General features: G+C 39.5%; 35 pseudogenes; all 35 read right to left on the bottom strand.

The window, feature by feature from the left end:
* Positions 1-53: 53 nt before the first annotated feature.
* LOC127963893 (uncharacterized) lies at positions 54-172 on the bottom strand (annotated as a pseudogene).
* Positions 173-547: 375 nt separating this feature from the next.
* On the bottom strand, positions 548-666 carry LOC127962203 (uncharacterized; annotated as a pseudogene).
* Positions 667-1,154: 488 nt separating this feature from the next.
* LOC127966195 (uncharacterized) lies at positions 1,155-1,273 on the bottom strand (annotated as a pseudogene).
* A 485-nt stretch (positions 1,274-1,758) lies between these two features.
* Positions 1,759-1,877, bottom strand: LOC127962516 (uncharacterized; annotated as a pseudogene).
* A 487-nt stretch (positions 1,878-2,364) lies between these two features.
* LOC127966198 (uncharacterized) lies at positions 2,365-2,483 on the bottom strand (annotated as a pseudogene).
* Positions 2,484-2,970: 487 nt separating this feature from the next.
* On the bottom strand, positions 2,971-3,089 carry LOC127963900 (uncharacterized; annotated as a pseudogene).
* Positions 3,090-3,886: 797 nt separating this feature from the next.
* On the bottom strand, positions 3,887-4,005 carry LOC127963904 (uncharacterized; annotated as a pseudogene).
* A 375-nt stretch (positions 4,006-4,380) lies between these two features.
* Positions 4,381-4,499, bottom strand: LOC127962210 (uncharacterized; annotated as a pseudogene).
* A 488-nt stretch (positions 4,500-4,987) lies between these two features.
* On the bottom strand, positions 4,988-5,106 carry LOC127961673 (uncharacterized; annotated as a pseudogene).
* Positions 5,107-5,591: 485 nt separating this feature from the next.
* On the bottom strand, positions 5,592-5,710 carry LOC127962521 (uncharacterized; annotated as a pseudogene).
* A 487-nt stretch (positions 5,711-6,197) lies between these two features.
* On the bottom strand, positions 6,198-6,316 carry LOC127966206 (uncharacterized; annotated as a pseudogene).
* Positions 6,317-6,803: 487 nt separating this feature from the next.
* On the bottom strand, positions 6,804-6,922 carry LOC127963908 (uncharacterized; annotated as a pseudogene).
* A 792-nt stretch (positions 6,923-7,714) lies between these two features.
* LOC127963915 (uncharacterized) lies at positions 7,715-7,833 on the bottom strand (annotated as a pseudogene).
* A 376-nt stretch (positions 7,834-8,209) lies between these two features.
* LOC127966212 (uncharacterized) lies at positions 8,210-8,328 on the bottom strand (annotated as a pseudogene).
* A 488-nt stretch (positions 8,329-8,816) lies between these two features.
* Positions 8,817-8,935, bottom strand: LOC127962939 (uncharacterized; annotated as a pseudogene).
* Positions 8,936-9,421: 486 nt separating this feature from the next.
* On the bottom strand, positions 9,422-9,540 carry LOC127963312 (uncharacterized; annotated as a pseudogene).
* A 1,061-nt stretch (positions 9,541-10,601) lies between these two features.
* Positions 10,602-10,720, bottom strand: LOC127964432 (uncharacterized; annotated as a pseudogene).
* An 84-nt stretch (positions 10,721-10,804) lies between these two features.
* LOC127962915 (uncharacterized) lies at positions 10,805-10,923 on the bottom strand (annotated as a pseudogene).
* A 772-nt stretch (positions 10,924-11,695) lies between these two features.
* On the bottom strand, positions 11,696-11,814 carry LOC127963332 (uncharacterized; annotated as a pseudogene).
* An 84-nt stretch (positions 11,815-11,898) lies between these two features.
* On the bottom strand, positions 11,899-12,017 carry LOC127961714 (uncharacterized; annotated as a pseudogene).
* Positions 12,018-12,990: 973 nt separating this feature from the next.
* Positions 12,991-13,109, bottom strand: LOC127961233 (uncharacterized; annotated as a pseudogene).
* Positions 13,110-14,079: 970 nt separating this feature from the next.
* LOC127957246 (uncharacterized) lies at positions 14,080-14,198 on the bottom strand (annotated as a pseudogene).
* Positions 14,199-14,706: 508 nt separating this feature from the next.
* On the bottom strand, positions 14,707-14,825 carry LOC127964204 (uncharacterized; annotated as a pseudogene).
* An 84-nt stretch (positions 14,826-14,909) lies between these two features.
* Positions 14,910-15,028, bottom strand: LOC127962198 (uncharacterized; annotated as a pseudogene).
* Positions 15,029-15,521: 493 nt separating this feature from the next.
* LOC127966214 (uncharacterized) lies at positions 15,522-15,640 on the bottom strand (annotated as a pseudogene).
* Positions 15,641-16,128: 488 nt separating this feature from the next.
* On the bottom strand, positions 16,129-16,247 carry LOC127962941 (uncharacterized; annotated as a pseudogene).
* Positions 16,248-16,733: 486 nt separating this feature from the next.
* Positions 16,734-16,852, bottom strand: LOC127962165 (uncharacterized; annotated as a pseudogene).
* A 1,062-nt stretch (positions 16,853-17,914) lies between these two features.
* Positions 17,915-18,033, bottom strand: LOC127964442 (uncharacterized; annotated as a pseudogene).
* Positions 18,034-18,117: 84 nt separating this feature from the next.
* Positions 18,118-18,236, bottom strand: LOC127962918 (uncharacterized; annotated as a pseudogene).
* Positions 18,237-19,008: 772 nt separating this feature from the next.
* Positions 19,009-19,127, bottom strand: LOC127963337 (uncharacterized; annotated as a pseudogene).
* An 84-nt stretch (positions 19,128-19,211) lies between these two features.
* Positions 19,212-19,330, bottom strand: LOC127961774 (uncharacterized; annotated as a pseudogene).
* Positions 19,331-20,303: 973 nt separating this feature from the next.
* On the bottom strand, positions 20,304-20,422 carry LOC127961238 (uncharacterized; annotated as a pseudogene).
* A 970-nt stretch (positions 20,423-21,392) lies between these two features.
* On the bottom strand, positions 21,393-21,511 carry LOC127957303 (uncharacterized; annotated as a pseudogene).
* Positions 21,512-22,300: 789 nt separating this feature from the next.
* On the bottom strand, positions 22,301-22,419 carry LOC127963342 (uncharacterized; annotated as a pseudogene).
* Positions 22,420-22,503: 84 nt separating this feature from the next.
* On the bottom strand, positions 22,504-22,622 carry LOC127961835 (uncharacterized; annotated as a pseudogene).
* Between the last annotated feature and the right edge of the window lie 493 nt (positions 22,623-23,115).

The following is a 23,115-nucleotide window of genomic DNA, read 5'->3' on the forward strand; positions in this document are numbered from 1 at the left end:
CCTTTCTTTTTTTCTTGCAAGATTATTATATAATTTGTGAAAAATTTCCAAAAATCTTAAAGCAACTGGTATTACCAGGGGGTCTCCCATCCAATTACTAACCAGGCCGAAACCTGCTTAGTTTCCGAGCTCAGACATGATCTGGCATAGCCAGGGTGGTATGGCCATAAGCGAAGACTGCTGCAAAGAGAGAGCTATTTAAAGATCAGTCAATCTAATCGCCGGTACATTATATAAGTAGGAAAGAAAACCCTAAAGCTTAAAGCACCTGGTATTCCCAGGCGGTCTCCCATCCAAGCACTAACCAGGCCAATACCTGCTAAGATTAAGAGATCGGGCATTGACTCTTTTTTTTTTTTTTTTTTTTTTTTTTTTTAGATTATTATATAATTAGTAATACATTTCCAATAATATTAGAGCACCTGGTATTCCGAGGCGGTCTCCCATCCAGACACTAAACAGGTCCATGACTGCTAAGATTCAAAGAATGGGCATTGAATCTTTTTTTTTTCAAGATCATTATATAATTTGTGAAAAATTTACAAAAATCTTAAAGCAACTGGTATTACCAGGGAGTCTCCCATCCAATTACTAACCAGGCCCAAACCTGCTTAGCTTCCGAGCTCAGACATGATCTGGCATAGCCAGGGTGGTATGGCCATAAGCGAAGACTGCTGCAAAGAGAGAGCTATTTAAAGATCAGCCAATCTAATCGCCGGTACATTATACAGGACCAAACCTGCTTAGCTTCCGAGAGCAGACGAGATCAGGCATAGCCAGGTTGTTACGGTCGCAAGCGAAGGATACTGCAAAGAGAGGACTATTTAAAGATCAGCCAATCAAATCGCCCATACATTATATAAGTAGGAATGAAAACCCAAAAGCTTACAGCACCTGGTATTCCCAGGCGGTCTCCCATCCAAGCACTAACCAGGCCAATACCTGCTAAGATTAAGAGATCGGGCATTGGCTCTTTTTTTTTAAGATTATTATATAATTAGTAATAAATTTCCAATAATATTAGAGCACCTGGTATTACCAGGGGGTCTCCCATCCAAACACTACACAGGTCCATGACTGCTAAGATTCAAAGAATGGGCATTGACTCTTTTTTTTTTCAAGATTATTATATAATTTGTGAAAAATTTACAAAAATCTTAAAGCAACTGGTATTACCAGGGGGTCTCCCATCCAATTACTAACCAGGCCCAAACCTGCTTAGCTTCCGAGCTCAGACATGATCTGGCATAGCCAGGGTGGTATGGCCATAAGCGAAGACTGCTGCAAAGAGAGAGCTATTTAAAGATCAGCCAATCTCATCGCCGGTACATTATACAGGACCAAACCTGCTTAGCTTCCGAGAGCAGACGAGATCAGGCATAGCCAGGTTGTTACGGTCGCAAGTGAAGGATACTGCAAAGAGAGGACTATTTAAAGATCAGCCAATCAAATCGCCCATACATTATATAAGTAGGAATGAAAACCCAAAAGCTTACAGCACCTGGTATTCCGAGGCGGTCTCCCATCCAAGCACTAACCAGGCCAATACCTGCTAAGATTAAGAGATCGGGCATTGGCTCTTTTTTTAAGATTATTATATAATTAGTAATAAATTTCCAATAATATTAGAGCACCTGGTATTACCAGGGGGTCTCCCATCCAAACACTACACAGGTCCATGACTGCTAAGATTCAAAGAATGGGCATTGACTCTTTTTTTTTCAAGATTATTATATAATTTGTGAAAAATTTACAAAAATCTTAAAGCAACTGGTATTACCAGGGGGTCTCCCATCCAATTACTAACCAGGCCCACACCTGCTTAGCTTCCGAGCTCAAACATGATCTGGCATAGCCAGGGTGGTATGGCCATAAGCGAAGACTGCTGCAAAGAGAGAGCTATTTAAAGATCAGCCAATCTAATCGCCGGTACATTATACAGGACCAAACCTGCTTAGCTTCCGAGAGCAGACGAGATCAGGCATAGCCAGGTTGTTACGGTCGCAAGCGAAGGATACTGCAAAGAGAGGACTATTTAAAGATCAGCCAATCAAATCGCCCATACATTATATAAGTAGGAATGAAAACCCAAAAGCTTACAGCACCTGGTATTCCCAGGCGGTCTCCCATCCAAGCACTAACCAGGCCAATACCTGCTAAGATTAAGAGATCAGGCATTGGCTCTTTTTTTTAAGATTATTATATAATTAGTAATAAATTTCCAATAATATTAGAGCACATGGTATTACCAGGGGGTCTCCCATCCAAACACTACACAGGTCCATGACTGCTAAGATTCAAAGAATGGGCATTGACTCTTTTTTTTTTCAAGATTATTATATAATTTGTGAAAAATTTACAAAAATCTTAAAGCAACTGGTATTACCAGGGGGTCTCCCATCCAATTACTAACCAGGCCCAAACCTGCTTAGCTTCCGAGCTCAGACATGATCTGGCATAGCCAGGGTGGTATGGCCATAAGCGAAGACTGCTGCAAAGAGAGAGCTATTTAAAGATCAGCCAATCTAATCGCCGGTACATTATACAGGACCAAACCTGCTTAGCTTCCGAGAGCAGACGAGATCAGGCATAGCCAGGTTGTTACGGTCGCAAGCGAAGGATACTGCAAAGAGAGGACTATTTAAAGATCAGCCAATCAAATCGCCCATACATTATATAAGTAGGAATGAAAACCCAAAAGCTTACAGCACCTGGTATTCCGAGGCGGTCTCCCATCCAAGCACTAACCAGGCCAATACCTGCTAAGATTAAGAGATCGGGCATTGGCTCTTTTTTTAAGATTATTATATAATTAGTAATAAATTTCCAATAATATTAGAGCACCTGGTATTACCAGGGGGTCTCCCATCCAAACACTACACAGGTCCATGACTGCTAAGATTCAAAGAATGGGCATTGACTCTTTTTTTTTTTCAAGATTATTATATAATTTGTGAAAAATTTCCAAAAATCTTAAAGCAACTGGTATTACCAGGGGGTCTCCCATCCAATTACTAACCAGGCCGAAACCTGCTTAGTTTCCGAGCTCAGACATGATCTGGCATAGCCAGGGTGGTATGGCCATAAGCGAAGACTGCTGCAAAAAGAGAGAGCTATTTAAAGATCAGTCAATCTAATCGCCGGTACATTATATAAGTAGGAAAGAAAACCCTAAAGCTTAAAGCACCTGGTATTCCCAGGCGGTCTCCCATCCAAGCACTAACCAGGCCAATACCTGCTAAGATTAAGAGATCGGGCATTGACTCTTTTTTTTTTTTTTTTTTTTTTTTTAAAGATTATTATATAATTAGTAATACATTTCCAATAATATTAGAGCACCTGGTTTTCCGAGGCGGTCTCCCATCCAAACACTAAACAGGTCCATAGCTGCTAAGATTCAAAGATTGGGCATTGACTCTTTTTGTTTCAAGATAATTATATAATTAGTATAAATTTCCAAAAATATTACAGCAAATGGTATTCCGAGGCGGTCTCCCATCCAAGCACTAAACAGGTCCATACCTCCTAAGATTCAAAGATTGGGCATTTACTCTTTTTTTTTTTTTTTTGCAAGATTTTTATGTAATTAGTAAAAATTGCCAAAAATATTACAGCAACTGGTATTTCCCGGCCGTCTTCCATCCAAGTACTAACCAGGCAAAACCTGCTATTATTTAGAGATCGGGCATTGACTGTTTTTTTTTTTTCAAAATTATTATATAATTTGTGAAAAATTTCCAAAAATCTTAAAGCAACTGGTATTACCAGGGTGTCTCCCATCCAATTACTAACCAGGCCCATACCTGCTAAGATTCAGATATGGGGCATTGACTCCTTTCTTTTTTTCTTGCAAGATTATTATATAATTTGTGAAAAATTTCCAAAAATCTTAAAGCAACTGGTATTACCAGGGGGTCTCCCATCCAATTACTAACCAGGCCGAAACCTGCTTAGTTTCCGAGCTCAGACATGATCTGGCATAGCCAGGGTGGTATGGCCATAAGCGAAGACTGCTGCAAAGAGAGAGCTATTTAAAGATCAGTCAATCTAATCGCCGGTACATTATATAAGTAGGAAAGAAAACCCTAAAGCTTAAAGCACCTGGTATTCCCAGGCGGTCTCCCATCCAAGCACTAACCAGGCCAATACCTGCTAAGATTAAGAGATCGGGCATTGACTCTTTTTTTTTTTTTTTTTTTTTTTTTTTTTAGATTATTATATAATTAGTAATACATTTCCAATAATATTAGAGCACCTGGTATTCCGAGGCGGTCTCCCATCCAGACACTAAACAGGTCCATGACTGCTAAGATTCAAAGAATGGGCATTGAATCTTTTTTTTTTCAAGATCATTATATAATTTGTGAAAAATTTACAAAAATCTTAAAGCAACTGGTATTACCAGGGAGTCTCCCATCCAATTACTAACCAGGCCCAAACCTGCTTAGCTTCCGAGCTCAGACATGATCTGGCATAGCCAGGGTGGTATGGCCATAAGCGAAGACTGCTGCAAAGAGAGAGCTATTTAAAGATCAGCCAATCTAATCGCCGGTACATTATACAGGACCAAACCTGCTTAGCTTCCGAGAGCAGACGAGATCAGGCATAGCCAGGTTGTTACGGTCGCAAGCGAAGGATACTGCAAAGAGAGGACTATTTAAAGATCAGCCAATCAAATCGCCCATACATTATATAAGTAGGAATGAAAACCCAAAAGCTTACAGCACCTGGTATTCCCAGGCGGTCTCCCATCCAAGCACTAACCAGGCCAATACCTGCTAAGATTAGGAGATCGGGCATTGGCTCTTTTTTTTTAAGATTATTATATAATTAGTAATAAATTTCCAATAATATTAGAGCACCTGGTATTACCAGGGGGTCTCCCATCCAAACACTACACAGGTCCATGACTGCTAAGATTCAAAGAATGGGCATTGACTCTTTTTTTTTTCAAGATTATTATATAATTTGTGAAAAATTTACAAAAATCTTAAAGCAACTGGTATTACCAGGGGGTCTCCCATCCAATTACTAACCAGGCCCAAACCTACTTAGCTTCCGAGCTCAGACATGATCTGGCATAGCCAGGGTGGTATGGCCATAAGCGAAGACTGCTGCAAAGAGAGAGCTATTTAAAGATCAGCCAATCTCATCGCCGGTACATTATACAGGACCAAACCTGCTTAGCTTCCGAGAGCAGACGAGATCAGGCATAGCCAGGTTGTTACGGTCGCAAGTGAAGGATACTGCAAAGAGAGGACTATTTAAAGATCAGCCAATCAAATCGCCCATACATTATATAAGTAGGAATGAAAACCCAAAAGCTTACAGCACCTGGTATTCCGAGGCGGTCTCCCATCCAAGCACTAACCAGGCCAATACCTGCTAAGATTAAGAGATCGGGCATTGGCTCTTTTTTTAAGATTATTATATAATTAGTAATAAATTTCCAATAATATTAGAGCACCTGGTATTACCAGGGGGTCTCCCATCCAAACACTACACAGGTCCATGACTGCTAAGATTCAAAGAATGGGCATTGACTCTTTTTTTTTCAAGATTATTATATAATTTGTGAAAAATTTACAAAAATCTTAAAGCAACTGGTATTACCAGGGGGTCTCCCATCCAATTACTAACCAGGCCCACACCTGCTTAGCTTCCGAGCTCAAACATGATCTGGCATAGCCAGGGTGGTATGGCCATAAGCGAAGACTGCTGCAAAGAGAGAGCTATTTAAAGATCAGCCAATCTAATCGCCGGTACATTATACAGGACCAAACCTGCTTAGCTTCCGAGAGCAGACGAGATCAGGCATAGCCAGGTTGTTACGGTCGCAAGCGAAGGATACTGCAAAGAGAGGACTATTTAAAGATCAGCCAATCAAATCGCCCATACATTATATAAGTAGGAATGAAAACCCAAAAGCTTACAGCACCTGGTATTCCCAGGCGGTCTCCCATCCAAGCACTAACCAGGCCAATACCTGCTAAGATTAAGAGATCAGGCATTGGCTCTTTTTTTTAAGATTATTATATAATTAGTAATAAATTTCCAATAATATTAGAGCACCTGGTATTACCAGGGGGTCTCCCATCCAAACACTACACAGGTCCATGACTGCTAAGATTCAAAGAATGGGCATTGACTCTTTTTTTTTTCAAGATTATTATATAATTTGTGAAAAATTTACAAAAATCTTAAAGCAACTGGTATTACCAGGGGGTCTCCCATCCAATTACTAACCAGGCCCAAACCTGCTTAGCTTCCGAGCTCAGACATGATCTGGCATAGCCAGGGTGGTATGGCCATAAGCGAAGACTGCTGCAAAGAGAGAGCTATTTAAAGATCAGCCAATCTAATCGCCGGTACATTATACAGGACCAAACCTGCTTAGCTTCCGAGAGCAGACGAGATCAGGCATAGCCAGGTTGTTACGGTCGCAAGCGAAGGATACTGCAAAGAGAGGACTATTTAAAGATCAGCCAATCAAATCGCCCATACATTATATAAGTAGGAATGAAAACCCAAAAGCTTACAGCACCTGGTATTCCGAGGCGGTCTCCCATCCAAGCACTAACCAGGCCAATACCTGCTAAGATTAAGAGATCGGGCATTGGCTCTTTTTTTAAGATTATTATATAATTAGTAATAAATTTCCAATAATATTAGAGCACCTGGTATTACCAGGGGGTCTCCCATCCAAACACTACACAGGTCCATGACTGCTAAGATTCAAAGAATGGGCATTGACTCTTTTTTTTTTTCAAGATTATTATATAATTTGTGAAAAATTTCCAAAAATCTTAAAGCAACTGGTATTACCAGGGGGTCTCCCATCCAATTACTAACCAGGCCGAAACCTGCTTAGTTTCCGAGCTCAGACATGATCTGGCATAGCCAGGGTGGTATGGCCATAAGCGAAGACTGCTGCAAAGAGAGAGCTATTTAAAGATCAGTCAATCTAATCGCCGGTACATTATATAAGTAGGAAAGAAAACCCTAAAGCTTAAAGCACCTGGTATTCCCAGGCGGTCTCCCATCCAAGCACTAACCAGGCCAATACCTGCTAAGATTAAGAGATCGGGCATTGACTCTTTTTTTTTTTTTTTTTTTTTTTAAAGATTATTATATAATTAGTAATACATTTCCAATAATATTAGAGCACCTGGTTTTCCGAGGCGGTCTCCCATCCAAACACTAAACAGGTCCATAGCTGCTAAGATTCAAAGATTGGGCATTGACTCTTTTTGTTTCAAGATAATTATATAATTAGTACAAATTTCCAAAAATATTACAGCAAATGGTATTCCGAGGCGGTCTCCCATCCAAGCACTAAACAGGTCCATACCTCCTAAGATTCAAAGATTGGGCATTTACTCTTTTTTTTTTTTTTTTGCAAGATTTTTATGTAATTAGTAAAAATTGCCAAAAATATTACAGCAACTGGTATTTCCCGGCCGTCTTCCATCCAAGTACTAACCAGGCAAAACCTGCTATTATTTAGAGATCGGGCATTGACTGTTTTTTTTTTTCAAAATTATTATATAATTTGTGAAAAATTTCCAAAAATCTTAAAGCAACTGGTATTACCAGGGTGTCTCCCATCCAATTACTAACCAGGCCCATACCTGCTAAGATTCAGATATGGGGCATTGACTCCTTTCTTTTTTTCTTGCAAGATTATTATATAATTTGTGAAAAATTTCCAAAAATCTTAAAGCAACTGGTATTACCAGGGGGTCTCCCATCCAATTACTAACCAGGCCGAAACCTGCTTAGTTTCCGAGCTCAGACATGATCTGGCATAGCCAGGGTGGTATGGCCATAAGCGAAGACTGCTGCAAAGAGAGAGCTATTTAAAGATCAGTCAATCTAATCGCCGGTACATTATATAAGTAGGAAAGAAAACCCTAAAGCTTAAAGCACCTGGTATTCCCAGGCGGTCTCCCATCCAAGCACTAACCAGGCCGATACCTGCTAAGATTAAGAGATCGGGCATTGACTCTTTTTTTTTTTTTTTTTTTTTTTTTTTTTTAGATTATTATATAATTAGTAATACATTTCCAATAATATTAGAGCACCTGGTATTCCGAGGCGGTCTCCCATCCAGACACTAAACAGGTCCATGACTGCTAAGATTCAAAGAATGGGCATTGACTCTTTTTTTTTTCAAGATTATTATATAATTTGTGAAAAATTTACAAAAATCTTAAAGCAACTGGTATTACCAGGGGGTCTCCCATCCAATTACTAACCAGGCCCAAACCTGCTTAGCTTCCGAGCTCAGACATGATCTGGCATAGCCAGGGTGGTATGGCCATAAGCGAAGACTGCTGCAAAGAGAGAGCTATTTAAAGATCAGCCAATCTAATCGCCGGTACATTATACAGGACCAAACCTGCTTAGCTTCCGAGAGCAGACGAGATCAGGCATAGCCAGGTTGTTACGGTCGCAAGCGAAGGATACTGCAAAGAGAGGACTATTTAAAGATCAGCCAATCAAATCGCCCATACATTATATAAGTAGGAATGAAAACCCAAAAGCTTACAGCACCTGGTATTCCCAGGCGGTCTCCCATCCAAGCACTAACCAGGCCAATACCTGCTAAGATTAAGAGATCGGGCATTGGCTCTTTTTTTTTAAGATTATTATATAATTAGTAATAAATTTCCAATAATATTAGAGCACCTGGTATTACCAGGGGGTCTCCCATCCAAACACTACACAGGTCCATGACTGCTAAGATTCAAAGAATGGGCATTGACTCTTTTTTTTTTCAAGATTATTATATAATTTGTGAAAAATTTACAAAAATCTTAAAGAAACTGGTATTACCAGGGGGTCTCCCATCCAATTACTAACCAGGCCCAAACCTGCTTAGCTTCCGAGCTCAGACATGATCTGGCATAGCCAGGGTGGTATGGCCATAAGCGAAGACTGCTGCAAAGAGAGAGCTATTTAAAGATCAGCCAATCTAATCGCCGGTACATTATACAGGACCAAACCTGCTTAGCTTCCGAGAGCAGACGAGATCAGGCATAGCCAGGTTGTTACGGTCGCAAGCGAAGGATACTGCAAAGAGAGGACTATTTAAAGATCAGCCAATCAAATCGCCCATACATTATATAAGTAGGAATGAAAACCCAAAAGCTTACAGCACCTGGTATTCCGAGGCGGTCTCCCATCCAAGCACTAACCAGGCCAATACCTGCTAAGATTAAGAGATCGGGCATTGGCTCTTTTTTTAAGATTATTATATAATTAGTAATAAATTTCCAATAATATTAGAGCACCTGGTATTACCAGGGGGTCTCCCATCCAAACACTACACAGGTCCATGACTGCTAAGATTCAAAGAATGGGCATTGACTCTTTTTTTTTTCAAGATTATTATATAATTTGTGAAAAATTTACAAAAATCTTAAAGTAACTGGTATTACCAGGGGGTCTCCCATCCAATTACTAACCAGGCCCAAACCTGCTTAGCTTTCGAGCTCAGACATGATCTGGCATAGCCAGGGTGGTATGGCCATAAGCGAAGACTGCTGCAAAGAGAGAGCTATTTAAAGATCAGCCAATCTAATCGCCGGTACATTATATAAGTAGGAAAGAAAACCCTAAAGCTTAAAGCACCTGGTATTCCCAGGCGGTCTCCCATCCAAGCACTAACCAGGCCAATACCTGCTAAGATTAAGAGATCGGGCATTGACTCTTTTTTTTTTTTTTTTTTTTTTTTAAAGATTATTATATAATTAGTAATACATTTCCAATAATATTAGAGCACCTGGTTTTCCGAGGCGGTCTCCCATCCAAACACTAAACAGGTCCATAGCTGCTAAGATTCAAAGATTGGGCATTGACTCTTTTTGTTTCAAGATAATTATATAATTAGTACAAATTTCCAAAAATATTACAGCAAATGGTATTCCGAGGCGGTCTCCCATCCAAGCACTAAACAGGTCCATACCTCCTAAGATTCAAAGATTGGGCATTTACTCTTTTTTTTTTTTTTTTGCAAGATTTTTATGTAATTAGTAAAAATTGCCAAAAATATTACAGCAACTGGTATTTCCCGGCCGTCTTCCATCCAAGTACTAACCAGGCAAAACCTGCTATTATTCAGAGATCGGGCATTGACTTTTTTTTTTTTTTTTAATTATTATATAATTTGTGAAAAATATCCAAAAATCTTAAAGCAACTGGTATTACCAGGGTGTCTCCCATCCAAGCACTAACCAGGCCAATACCTGCTAAGATTCAGAGATCGGGCATTGAATCTTTTTTAAGATTATTACATAATTAGTAATAAATTTCCAATAATATTAGAGCACCTGGTATTCCAAGGCGGTCTCCCATTCAAACACTAAACAGGTCCATAGCTGCTAAGATTCAAAGATTGGGCATTGACTCTTTTTTTTTTCAAGATTATTATATAATTAGTACAAATTTCCAAAAATATTACAACAACTGGTATTCCGAGGCGGTCTCCCATCCAAGCACTAAACAGGTCTATACCTCCTAAGATTCAAAGATTGGGCATTGACTCTTTTCTTTTTTTCTTGCAAGATTATTATAGAATTTGTGAAAAATTTCCAAAAATCTTACAGCACCTGGTATTACTAGGCAGTCCCCCATCCGAGTACTAACCAGGCCCAAACCTGCTTAGCTTCCGAGCTCAGACATTATCTGGCATAGCCAGGGTGGTATGGCCATAAGCGAAGACTGCTGCAAAGAGAGAGCTCTTTAAAGATCAGCCAATCTAATCGCCGGTACATTATATAAGTAGGAAAGAAAACCCTAAAGCTTAAAGCACCTGGTATTCCAAAGCGGTCTCCCATCTAAGTACCAACCAGGCCCAAACCTGCTTAGCTTCCGAGAGCAGACGAGATAAGGCATAGCCAGGTTGTTATGGTCGCAAGCGAAGGCTGCTGGAAAGAGAGGACTATTTAAAGATCAGCCAATCAAATCGCCCATACATTAAGTAGGAATGAAAACCCAAAAGCTTACAGCACCTGGTATTCCGAGGCGGTCTCCCATCCAAGCACTAACCAGGCCAATACCTGCTAAGATTCAGAGATCGGGCATTGAATCTTTTTTAAGATTATAATATAATTAGTAATACATTTCCAATAATATTAGAGCACCTGGTATTCCAAGGCGGTCTCCCATCCAAACACTAAACATGTCCATAGCTGCTAAGATTCAAAGATTGGGCATTGACTCTTTTTTTTTCAAGATTATTATATAATTAGTACAAATTTCCAAAAATATTACAGCAACTGGTATTCCGAGGCGATCTCCCATCCAAGCACTAAACAGGTCCATACCTCCTAAGATTCAAAGATTGGGCATTGACTCTTTTTTCTTTTTTTTTTGCAAGATTATTATGTAATTAGTAAAAATTAGCAAAAATATTGTAGGAACTGGTATTTCCAGGCCGTCTCCCATCCAAGTACTAACCAGGCAAAACCTGCTATTATTCAGAGATCGGGCATTGACTTTTTTTTTTTTTTTTTCAAGATTATTACATAATTTGTGAAAAATTTAAAAAAATCTTAAAGCAACTGGTATTACCAGGGGTCTCCCATCCAAATACTAACCAGGCCCATACCTGCTAAGATTCAGATATTGGGCATTGACTCTTCTTTTTTTCTTGCAAGATTATTATATAATTTGTGAAAAATTTCCAAAAATCTTACAGCACATGGTATTTTTAGGCAGTCCCCCATCCGAGTACTATCCAGGCCCAAACCTGCTTAGCTTCCGAGCTCAGACATGATCTGGCATAGCCAGGGTGGTATGGCCATAAGCGAAGACTGCTGCAAAGAGAGAACTATTTAAAGATCAGCCAATCTAATCGCCGGTACATTATATAAGTAGGAAAGAAAACCCTAAAGCTTAAAGCACCTGGTATTCCAAAGCGGTCTCCCATCTAAGTACCAACCAGGCCCAAACCTGCTTAGCTTCCGAGAGCAGACGAGATCAGGCATAGCCAGGTTGTTATGGTCGCAAGCGAAGGCTGCTGGAAAGAGAGGACTATTTAAAGATCAGCCAATCAAATCGCCCATACATTAAGTAGAAATGAAAACCCAAAAGCTTACAGCACCTGGTATTCCGAGGCGGTCTCCCATCCAAGCACTAACCAGGCCAATACCTGCTAAGATTCAGAGATCGGGCATTGAATCTTTTTTAAGATTATTATATAATTAGTAATAAATTTCCAATAATATTAGAGCACCTGGTTTTCCGAGGCGGTCTCCCATCCAAACACTAAACAGGTCCATAGCTGCTAAGATTCAAAGATTGGGCATTGACTCTTTTTTTTTCAAGATTATTATATAATTAGTACAAATTTCCAAAAATATTACAGCAACTGGTATTCCGAGGCGGTCTCCCATCCAAGCACTAAACAGGTCTATACCTCCTAAGATTCAAAGATTGGGCATTGACTCTTTTTTTTTTTTTGCAAGATTATTATATAATTAGTAAAAATTGCCAAAAATATTACAGCAACTGGTATTTCCAGGCCGTCTCCCATCCAAGTACTAACCAGGCAAAACCTGCTATTATTCAGAGATCGGGCATTGACTTTTTTTTTTTTTTTTCAAGATTATTATATAATTTGTGAAAAATTTGCAGAAATCTTAAAGCAACTGGTATTACCAGAGGGTCTCCTATCCAATTACTAACCAGGCCCATACCTGCTAAGATTCAGATATTGGGCATTGACTCTTTTCTTTTTTTCTTGCAAGATTATTATAGAATTTGTGAAAAATTTCCAAAAATCTTACAGCACCTGGTATTACTAGGCAGTCCACCATCCGAGTACTAACCAGGCCCAAACCTGCTTAGCTTCCGAGCTCAGACATTATCTGGCATAGCCAGGGTGGTATGGCCATAAGCGAAGACTGCTGCAAAGAGAGAGCTATTTAAAGATCAGCCAATCTAATCGCCGGTACATTATATAAGTAGGAAAGAAAACCCTAAAGCTTAAAGCATCTGGAATTCCCAGGCGGTCTCCCATCTAAGTACCAACCAGGCCCAAACCTGCTTAGCTTCCGAGAGCAGAAGAGATCAGGCATAGCCAGGTTGTTATGGTCGCAAGCGAAGGCTGCTGGAAAGAGAGGACTATTTAAAGATCAGCCAATCAAATCGCCCATACATTAAGTAGGAATGAAAACCCAAAAGCTTACAGCACCTGGTATTCCGAGGCGGTCTCCCATCCAAGCACTAACCAGGCCAATACCTGCTAAGATTCAGAGATCGGGCATTGAATCTTTTTTAAGATTATTATATAATTAGTAATAAATTTCCAATAATATTAGAGCACCTGGTATTCCAAGGCGGTCTCCCATTCAAACACTAAACAGGTCCATAGCTGCTAAGATTCAAAGATTGGGCATTGACTCTTTTTTTTTCAAGATTATTATATAATTAGTACAAATTTCCAAAAATATTACAGCAACTGGTATTCCGAGGCGGTCTCCCATCCAAGCACTAAACAGGTCTATACCTCCTAAGATTCAAAGATTGGGCATTGACTCTTTTTTTTTTTTTTGCAAGATTATTATATAATTAGTAAAAATTGCCAAAAATATAACAGCAACTGGTATTTCCAGGCCGTCTCCCATCCAAGTACTAAGCAGGCAAAACCTGCTATTATTCAGAGATCGGGCATTGACTTTTTTTTTTTTCAAGATTATTATATAATTTGTGAAAAATTTGCAGAAATCTTAAAGCAACTGGTATTACCAGAGGGTCTCCCATCCAATTACTAACCAGGCCCATACCTGCTAAGATTCAGATATTGGGCATTGACTCTTTTCTTTCTTTCTTGCAAGATTATTATAGAATTTGTGAAAAATTTCCAAAAATCTTACAGCACCCGGTATTACTAGGCAGTCCCCCATCCGAGTACTAACCAGGCCCAAACCTGCTTAGCTTCCGAGCTCAGACATTATCTGGCATAGCCAGGGTGGTATGGCCATAAGCGAAGACTGCTGCAAAGAGAGAGCTATTTAAAGATCAGCCAATCTAATCGCCGGTACATTATATAAGTAGGAAAGAAAACCCTAAAGCTTAAAGCACCTGGTATTCCCAGGCGGTCTCCCATCTAAGTACCAACCAGGCCCAAACCTGCTTAGCTTCCGAGAGCAGACGAGATCAGGCATAGCCAGGTTGTTATGGTCGCAAGCGAAGACTTCTGGAAAGAGAGGACTATTTAAAGATCAGCCAATCAAATCGCCCATACATTAAGTAGGAATGAAAACCCAAAAGCTTACAGCACCTGGTATTCCGAGGCGGTCTCCCATCCAAGCACTAACCAGGCCAATACCTGCTAAGATTCAGAGATCGGGCATTGATTCTTTTTTTTTTTTTTTTTTTTTTTCAAGATTATTATATAATTAGTAATAAATTTCCAATAATATTAGAGCACCTGGTATTCCAAGGCGGTCTCCCATCCAAACACTAAACAGGTCCATAGCTGCTAAGATTCAAAGATTGGGAATTGACTCTTTTTATTTCAAGATTATTATATTATTAGTACAAATTTCCAAAAATATTACAGCAACTGGTATTCCGAGGCAGTCTCCCATCCAATTAATAACCAGGCCCATACCTGCTAAGATTCAGATATTGGGCATTGACTCTTTTCTTTTTTTCTTGCAAGATTATTATAGAATTTGTGAAAAATTTGCACAAATCTTACAGCACCTGGTATTACTAGGCAGTCCCCCATCCAAGTACTAACCAGGCCCAAACCTGCTTAGCTTCCGAGCTCAGACATTATCTGGCATAGCCAGGGTGGTATGGCCATAAGCGTAGACTGCTGCAAAGAGAGAGCTATTTAAAGATCAGCCAATCTAATCGCCGGTACATTATATAAGTAGGAAAGAAAACCCTAAAGCTTAAAGCACCTGGTATTCCCAGGCGGTCTCCCATCTAAGTACCAACCAGGCCCAAACCTGCTTAGCTTCCGAGAGCAGACGAGATCAGGCATAGCCAGGTTGTTATGTTCGCAAGCGAAGGCTGCTGCAAAGAGTGGACTATTTAAAGATCAGCCAATCAAATCGCCCATACATTAAGTAGGAATGAAAACCCAAAAGCTTACAGCACCTGGTATTCCGAGGCTGTCTCCCATCCAAGCACTAACCAGGCCAATACCTGCTAAGATTCAGAGATCGGGCATTGAATCTTTTTTTTTTTTTTAAGATTATTATATAATTAATAATAAATTTCCAATAATATTAGAGCACCTGGTATTCCGAGGCGGTCTCCCATCCAAACACTAAACAGGTCCATAGCTGCTAAGAATCAAAGATTTGGGCATTGACTCTTTTTTTTCAAGATTATTATATAATTAGTAATACATTTCCAATAATATTAGAGCACCTGGTATTCCGAGGCGGTCTCCCATCCAGACACTAAACAGGTCCATGACTGCTAAGATTCAAAGAATGGGCATTGACTCTTTTTTTTTTCAAGATTATTATATAATTTGTGAAAAATTTACAAAAATCTTAAAGCAACTGGTATTACCAGGGGGTCTCCCATCCAATTACTAACCAGGCCCAAACCTGCTTAGCTTCCGAGCTCAGACATGATCTGGCATAGCCAGGGTGGTATGGCCATAAGCGAAGACTGCTGCAAAGAGAGAGCTATTTAAAGATCAGCCAATCTAATCGCCGGTACATTATACAGGACCAAACCTGCTTAGCTTCCGAGAGCAGACGAGATCAGGCATAGCCAGGTTGTTACGGTCGCAAGCGAAGGATACTGCAAAGAGAGGACTATTTAAAGATCAGCCAATCAAATCGCCCATACATTATATAAGTAGGAATGAAAACCCAAAAGCTTACAGCACCTGGTATTCCCAGGCGGTCTCCCATCCAAGCACTAACCAGGCCAATACCTGCTAAGATTAAGAGATCGGGCATTGGCTCTTTTTTTTTAAGATTATTATATAATTAGTAATAAATTTCCAATAATATTAGAGCACCTGGTATTACCAGGGGGTCTCCCATCCAAACACTACACAGGTCCATGACTGCTAAGATTCAAAGAATGGGCATTGACTCTTTTTTTTTTCAAGATTATTATATAATTTGTGAAAAATTTACAAAAATCTTAAAGAAACTGGTATTACCAGGGGGTCTCCCATCCAATTACTAACCAGGCCCAAACCTGCTTAGCTTCCGAGCTCAGACATGATCTGGCATAGCCAGGGTGGTATGGCCATAAGCGAAGACTGCTGCAAAGAGAGAGCTATTTAAAGATCAGCCAATCTAATCGCCGGTACATTATACAGGACCAAACCTGCTTAGCTTCCGAGAGCAGACGAGATCAGGCATAGCCAGGTTGTTACGGTCGCAAGCGAAGGATACTGCAAAGAGAGGACTATTTAAAGATCAGCCAATCAAATCGCCCATACATTATATAAGTAGGAATGAAAACCCAAAAGCTTACAGCACCTGGTATTCCGAGGCGGTCTCCCATCCAAGCACTAACCAGGCCAATACCTGCTAAGATTAAGAGATCGGGCATTGGCTCTTTTTTTAAGATTATTATATAATTAGTAATAAATTTCCAATAATATTAGAGCACCTGGTATTACCAGGGGGTCTCCCATCCAAACACTACACAGGTCCATGACTGCTAAGATTCAAAGAATGGGCATTGACTCTTTTTTTTTTCAAGATTATTATATAATTTGTGAAAAATTTACAAAAATCTTAAAGCAACTGGTATTACCAGGGGGTCTCCCATCCAATTACTAACCAGGCCCAAACCTGCTTAGCTTTCGAGCTCAGACATGATCTGGCATAGCCAGGGTGGTATGGCCATAAGCGAAGACTGCTGCAAAGAGAGAGCTATTTAAAGATCAGCCAATCTAATCGCCGGTACATTATATAAGTAGGAAAGAAAACCCTAAAGCTTAAAGCACCTGGTATTCCCAGGCGGTCTCCCATCCAAGCACTAACCAGGCCAATACCTGCTAAGATTAAGAGATCGGGCATTGACTCTTTTTTTTTTTTTTTTTTTTTTTTAAAGATTATTATATAATTAGTAATACATTTCCAATAATATTAGAGCACCTGGTTTTCCGAGGCGGTCTCCCATCCAAACACTAAACAGGTCCGTAGCTGCTAAGATTCAAAGATTGGGCATTGACTCTTTTTGTTTCAAGATAATTATATAATTAGTACAAATTTCCAAAAATATTACAGCAAATGGTATTCCGAGGCGGTCTCCCATCCAAGCACTAAACAGGTCCATACCTCCTAAGATTCAAAGATTGGGCATTTACTCTTTTTTTTTTTTTTTTTGCAAGATTTTTATGTAATTAGTAAAAATTGCCAAAAATATTACAGCAACTGGTATTTCCCGGCCGTCTTCCATCCAAGTACTAACCAGGCAAAACCTGCTATTATTCAGAGATCGGGCATTGACTTTTTTTTTTTTTTTTAATTATTATATAATTTGTGAAAAATATCCAAAAATCTTAAAGCAACTGGTATTACCAGGGTGTCTCCCATCCAAGCACTAACCAGGCCAATACCTGCTAAGATTCAGAGATCGGGCATTGAATCTTTTTTAAGATTATTACATAATTAGTAATAAATTTCCAATAATATTAGAGCACCTGGTATTCCAAGGCGGTCTCCCATTCAAACACTAAACAGGTCCATAGCTGCTAAGATTCAAAGATTGGGCATTGACTCTTTTTTTTTTCAAGATTATTATATAATTAGTACAAATTTCCAAAAATATTACAACAACTGGTATTCCGAGGCGGTCTCCCATCCAAGCACTAAACAGGTCTATACCTCCTAAGATTCAAAGATTGGGCATTGACTCTTTTCTTTTTTTCTTGCAAGATTATTATAGAATTTGTGAAAAATTTCCAAAAATCTTACAGCACCTGGTATTACTAGGCAGTCCCCCATCCGAGTACTAACCAGGCCCAAACCTGCTTAGCTTCCGAGCTCAGACATTATCTGGCATAGCCAGGGTGGTATGGCCATAAGCGAAGACTGCTGCAAAGAGAGAGCTCTTTAAAGATCAGCCAATCTAATCGCCGGTACATTATATAAGTAGGAAAGAAAACCCTAAAGCTTAAAGCACCTGGTATTCCAAAGCGGTCTCCCATCTAAGTACCAACCAGGCCCAAACCTGCTTAGCTTCCGAGAGCAGACGAGATAAGGCATAGCCAGGTTGTTATGGTCGCAAGCGAAGGCTGCTGGAAAGAGAGGACTATTTAAAGATCAGCCAATCAAATCGCCCATACATTAAGTAGGAATGAAAACCCAAAAGCTTACAGCACCTGGTATTCCGAGGCGGTCTCCCATCCAAGCACTAACCAGGCCAATACCTGCTAAGATTCAGAGATCGGGCATTGAATCTTTTTTAAGATTATAATATAATTAGTAATACATTTCCAATAATATTAGAGCACCTGGTATTCCAAGGCGGTCTCCCATCCAAACACTAAACATGTCCATAGCTGCTAAGATTCAAAGATTGGGCATTGACTCTTTTTTTTTCAAGATTATTATATAATTAGTACAAATTTCCAAAAATATTACAGCAACTGGTATTCCGAGGCGATCTCCCATCCAAGCACTAAACAGGTCCATACCTCCTAAGATTCAAAGATTGGGCATTGACTCTTTTTTCTTTTTTTTTTGCAAGATTATTATGTAATTAGTAAAAATTAGCAAAAATATTGTAGGAACTGGTATTTCCAGGCCGTCTCCCATCCAAGTACTAACCAGGCAAAACCTGCTATTATTCAGAGATCGGGCATTGACTTTTTTTTTTTTTTTTTCAAGATTATTACATAATTTGTGAAAAATTTAAAAAAATCTTAAAGCAACTGGTATTACCAGGGGTCTCCCATCCAAATACTAACCAGGCCCATACCTGCTAAGATTCAGATATTGGGCATTGACTCTTCTTTTTTTCTTGCAAGATTATTATATAATTTGTGAAAAATTTCCAAAAATCTTACAGCACATGGTATTTTTAGGCAGTCCCCCATCCGAGTACTATCCAGGCCCAAACCTGCTTAGCTTCCGAGCTCAGACATGATCTGGCATAGCCAGGGTGGTATGGCCATAAGCGAAGACTGCTGCAAAGAGAGAACTATTTAAAGATCAGCCAATCTAATCGCCGGTACATTATATAAGTAGGAAAGAAAACCCTAAAGCTTAAAGCACCTGGTATTCCAAAGCGGTCTCCCATCTAAGTACCAACCAGGCCCAAACCTGCTTAGCTTCCGAGAGCAGACGAGATCAGGCATAGCCAGGTTGTTATGGTCGCAAGCGAAGGCTGCTGGAAAGAGAGGACTATTTAAAGATCAGCCAATCAAATCGCCCATACATTAAGTAGAAATGAAAACCCAAAAGCTTACAGCACCTGGTATTCCGAGGCGGTCTCCCATCCAAGCACTAACCAGGCCAATACCTGCTAAGATTCAGAGATCGGGCATTGAATCTTTTTTAAGATTATTATATAATTAGTAATAAATTTCCAATAATATTAGAGCACCTGGTTTTCCGAGGCGGTCTCCCATCCAAACACTAAACAGGTCCATAGCTGCTAAGATTCAAAGATTGGGCATTGACTCTTTTTTTTTCAAGATTATTATATAATTAGTACAAATTTCCAAAAATATTACAGCAACTGGTATTCCGAGGCGGTCTCCCATCCAAGCACTAAACAGGTCTATACCTCCTAAGATTCAAAGATTGGGCATTGACTCTTTTTTTTTTTTTGCAAGATTATTATATAATTAGTAAAAATTGCCAAAAATATTACAGCAACTGGTATTTCCAGGCCGTCTCCCATCCAAGTACTAACCAGGCAAAACCTGCTATTATTCAGAGATCGGGCATTGACTTTTTTTTTTTTTTTTCAAGATTATTATATAATTTGTGAAAAATTTGCAGAAATCTTAAAGCAACTGGTATTACCAGAGGGTCTCCTATCCAATTACTAACCAGGCCCATACCTGCTAAGATTCAGATATTGGGCATTGACTCTTTTCTTTTTTTCTTGCAAGATTATTATATAATTTGTGAAAAATTTCCAAAAATCTTACAGCACCTGGTATTACTAGGCAGTCCACCATCCGAGTACTAACCAGGCCCAAACCTGCTTAGCTTCCGAGCTCAGACATTATCTGGCATAGCCAGGGTGGTATGGCCATAAGCGAAGACTGCTGCAAAGAGAGAGCTATTTAAAGATCAGCCAATCTAATCGCCGGTACATTATATAAGTAGGAAAGAAAACCCTAAAGCTTAAAGCATCTGGAATTCCCAGGCGGTCTCCCATCTAAGTACCAACCAGGCCCAAACCTGCTTAGCTTCCGAGAGCAGAAGAGATCAGGCATAGCCAGGTTGTTATGGTCGCAAGCGAAGGCTGCTGGAAAGAGAGGACTATTTAAAGATCAGCCAATCAAATCGCCCATACATTAAGTAGGAATGAAAACCCAAAAGCTTACAGCACCTGGTATTCCGAGGCGGTCTCCCATCCAAGCACTAACCAGGCCAATACCTGCTAAGATTCAGAGATCGGGCATTGAATCTTTTTTAAGATTATTATATAATTAGTAATAAATTTCCAATAATATTAGAGCACCTGGTATTCCAAGGCGGTCTCCCATTCAAACACTAAACAGGTCCATAGCTGCTAAGATTCAAAGATTGGGCATTGACTCTTTTTTTTTCAAGATTATTATATAATTAGTACAAATTTCCAAAAATATTACAGCAACTGGTATTCCGAGGCGGTCTCCCATCCAAGCACTAAACAGGTCTATACCTCCTAAGATTCAAAGATTGGGCATTGACTCTTTTTTTTTTTTTTGCAAGATTATTATATAATTAGTAAAAATTGCCAAAAATATAACAGCAACTGGTATTTCCAGGCCGTCTCCCATCCAAGTACTAAGCAGGCAAAACCTGCTATTATTCAGAGATCGGGCATTGACTTTTTTTTTTTTCAAGATTATTATATAATTTGTGAAAAATTTGCAGAAATCTTAAAGCAACTGGTATTACCAGAGGGTCTCCCATCCAATTACTAACCAGGCCCATACCTGCTAAGATTCAGATATTGGGCATTGACTCTTTTCTTTCTTTCTTGCAAGATTATTATAGAATTTGTGAAAAATTTCCAAAAATCTTACAGCACCCGGTATTACTAGGCAGTCCCCCATCCGAGTACTAACCAGGCCCAAACCTGCTTAGCTTCCGAGCTCAGACATTATCTGGCATAGCCAGGGTGGTATGGCCATAAGCGAAGACTGCTGCAAAGAGAGAGCTATTTAAAGATCAGCCAATCTAATCGCCGGTACATTATATAAGTAGGAAAGAAAACCCTAAAGCTTAAAGCACCTGGTATTCCCAGGCGGTCTCCCATCTAAGTACCAACCAGGCCCAAACCTGCTTAGCTTCCGAGAGCAGACGAGATCAGGCATAGCCAGGTTGTTATGGTCGCAAGCGAAGACTTCTGGAAAGAGAGGACTATTTAAAGATCAGCCAATCAAATCGCCCATACATTAAGTAGGAATGAAAACCCAAAAGCTTACAGCACCTGGTATTCCGAGGCGGTCTCCCATCCAAGCACTAACCAGGCCAATACCTGCTAAGATTCAGAGATCGGGCATTGATTCTTTTTTTTTTTTTTTTTTTTTTCAAGATTATTATATAATTAGTAATAAATTTCCAATAATATTAGAGCACCTGGTATTCCAAGGCGGTCTCCCATCCAAACACTAAACAGGTCCATAGCTGCTAAGATTCAAAGATTGGGCATTGACTCTTTTTTTTTCAAGATTATTATATAATTAGTACAAATTTCCAAAAATATTACAGCAACTGGTATTCCGAGGCGATCTCCCATCCAAGCACTAAACAGGTCCATACCTCCTAAGATTCAAAGATTGGGCATTGACTCTTTTTTCTTTTTTTTTTGCAAGATTATTATGTAATTAGTAAAAATTAGCAAAAATATTGTAGGAACTGGTATTTCCAGGCCGTCTCCCATCCAAGTACTAACCAGGCAAAACCTGCTATTATTCAGAGATCGGGCATTGACTTTTTTTTTTTTTTTTTCAAGATTATTACATAATTTGTGAAAAATTTAAAAAAATCTTAAAGCAACTGGTATTACCAGGGGTCTCCCATCCAAATACTAACCAGGCCCATACCTGCTAAGATTCAGATATTGGGCATTGACTCTTCTTTTTTTCTTGCAAGATTATTATATAATTTGTGAAAAATTTCCAAAAATCTTACAGCACATGGTATTTTTAGGCAGTCCCCCATCCGAGTACTATCCAGGCCCAAACCTGCTTAGCTTCCGAGCTCAGACATGATCTGGCATAGCCAGGGTGGTATGGCCATAAGCGAAGACTGCTGCAAAGAGAGAACTATTTAAAGATCAGCCAATCTAATCGCCGGTACATTATATAAGTAGGAAAGAAAACCCTAAAGCTTAAAGCACCTGGTATTCCAAAGCGGTCTCCCATCTAAGTACCAACCAGGCCCAAACCTGCTTAGCTTCCGAGAGCAGACGAGATCAGGCATAGCCAGGTTGTTATGGTCGCAAGCGAAGGCTGCTGGAAAGAGAGGACTATTTAAAGATCAGCCAATCAAATCGCCCATACATTAAGTAGAAATGAAAACCCAAAAGCTTACAGCACCTGGTATTCCGAGGCGGTCTCCCATCCAAGCACTAACCAGGCCAATACCTGCTAAGATTCAGAGATCGGGCATTGAATCTTTTTTAAGATTATTATATAATTAGTAATAAATTTCCAATAATATTAGAGCACCTGGTTTTCCGAGGCGGTCTCCCATCCAAACACTAAACAGGTCCATAGCTGCTAAGATTCAAAGATTGGGCATTGACTCTTTTTTTTTCAAGATTATTATATAATTAGTACAAATTTCCAAAAATATTACAGCAACTGGTATTCCGAGGCGGTCTCCCATCCAAGCACTAAACAGGTCTATACCTCCTAAGATTCAAAGATTGGGCATTGACTCTTTTTTTTTTTTTGCAAGATTATTATATAATTAGTAAAAATTGCCAAAAATATTA

Source organism: Carassius gibelio, chromosome A3, assembly GCF_023724105.1.
Source record: "Carassius gibelio isolate Cgi1373 ecotype wild population from Czech Republic chromosome A3, carGib1.2-hapl.c, whole genome shotgun sequence".
Classification (NCBI taxonomy): Eukaryota; Metazoa; Chordata; class Actinopteri; order Cypriniformes; family Cyprinidae; genus Carassius; species Carassius gibelio.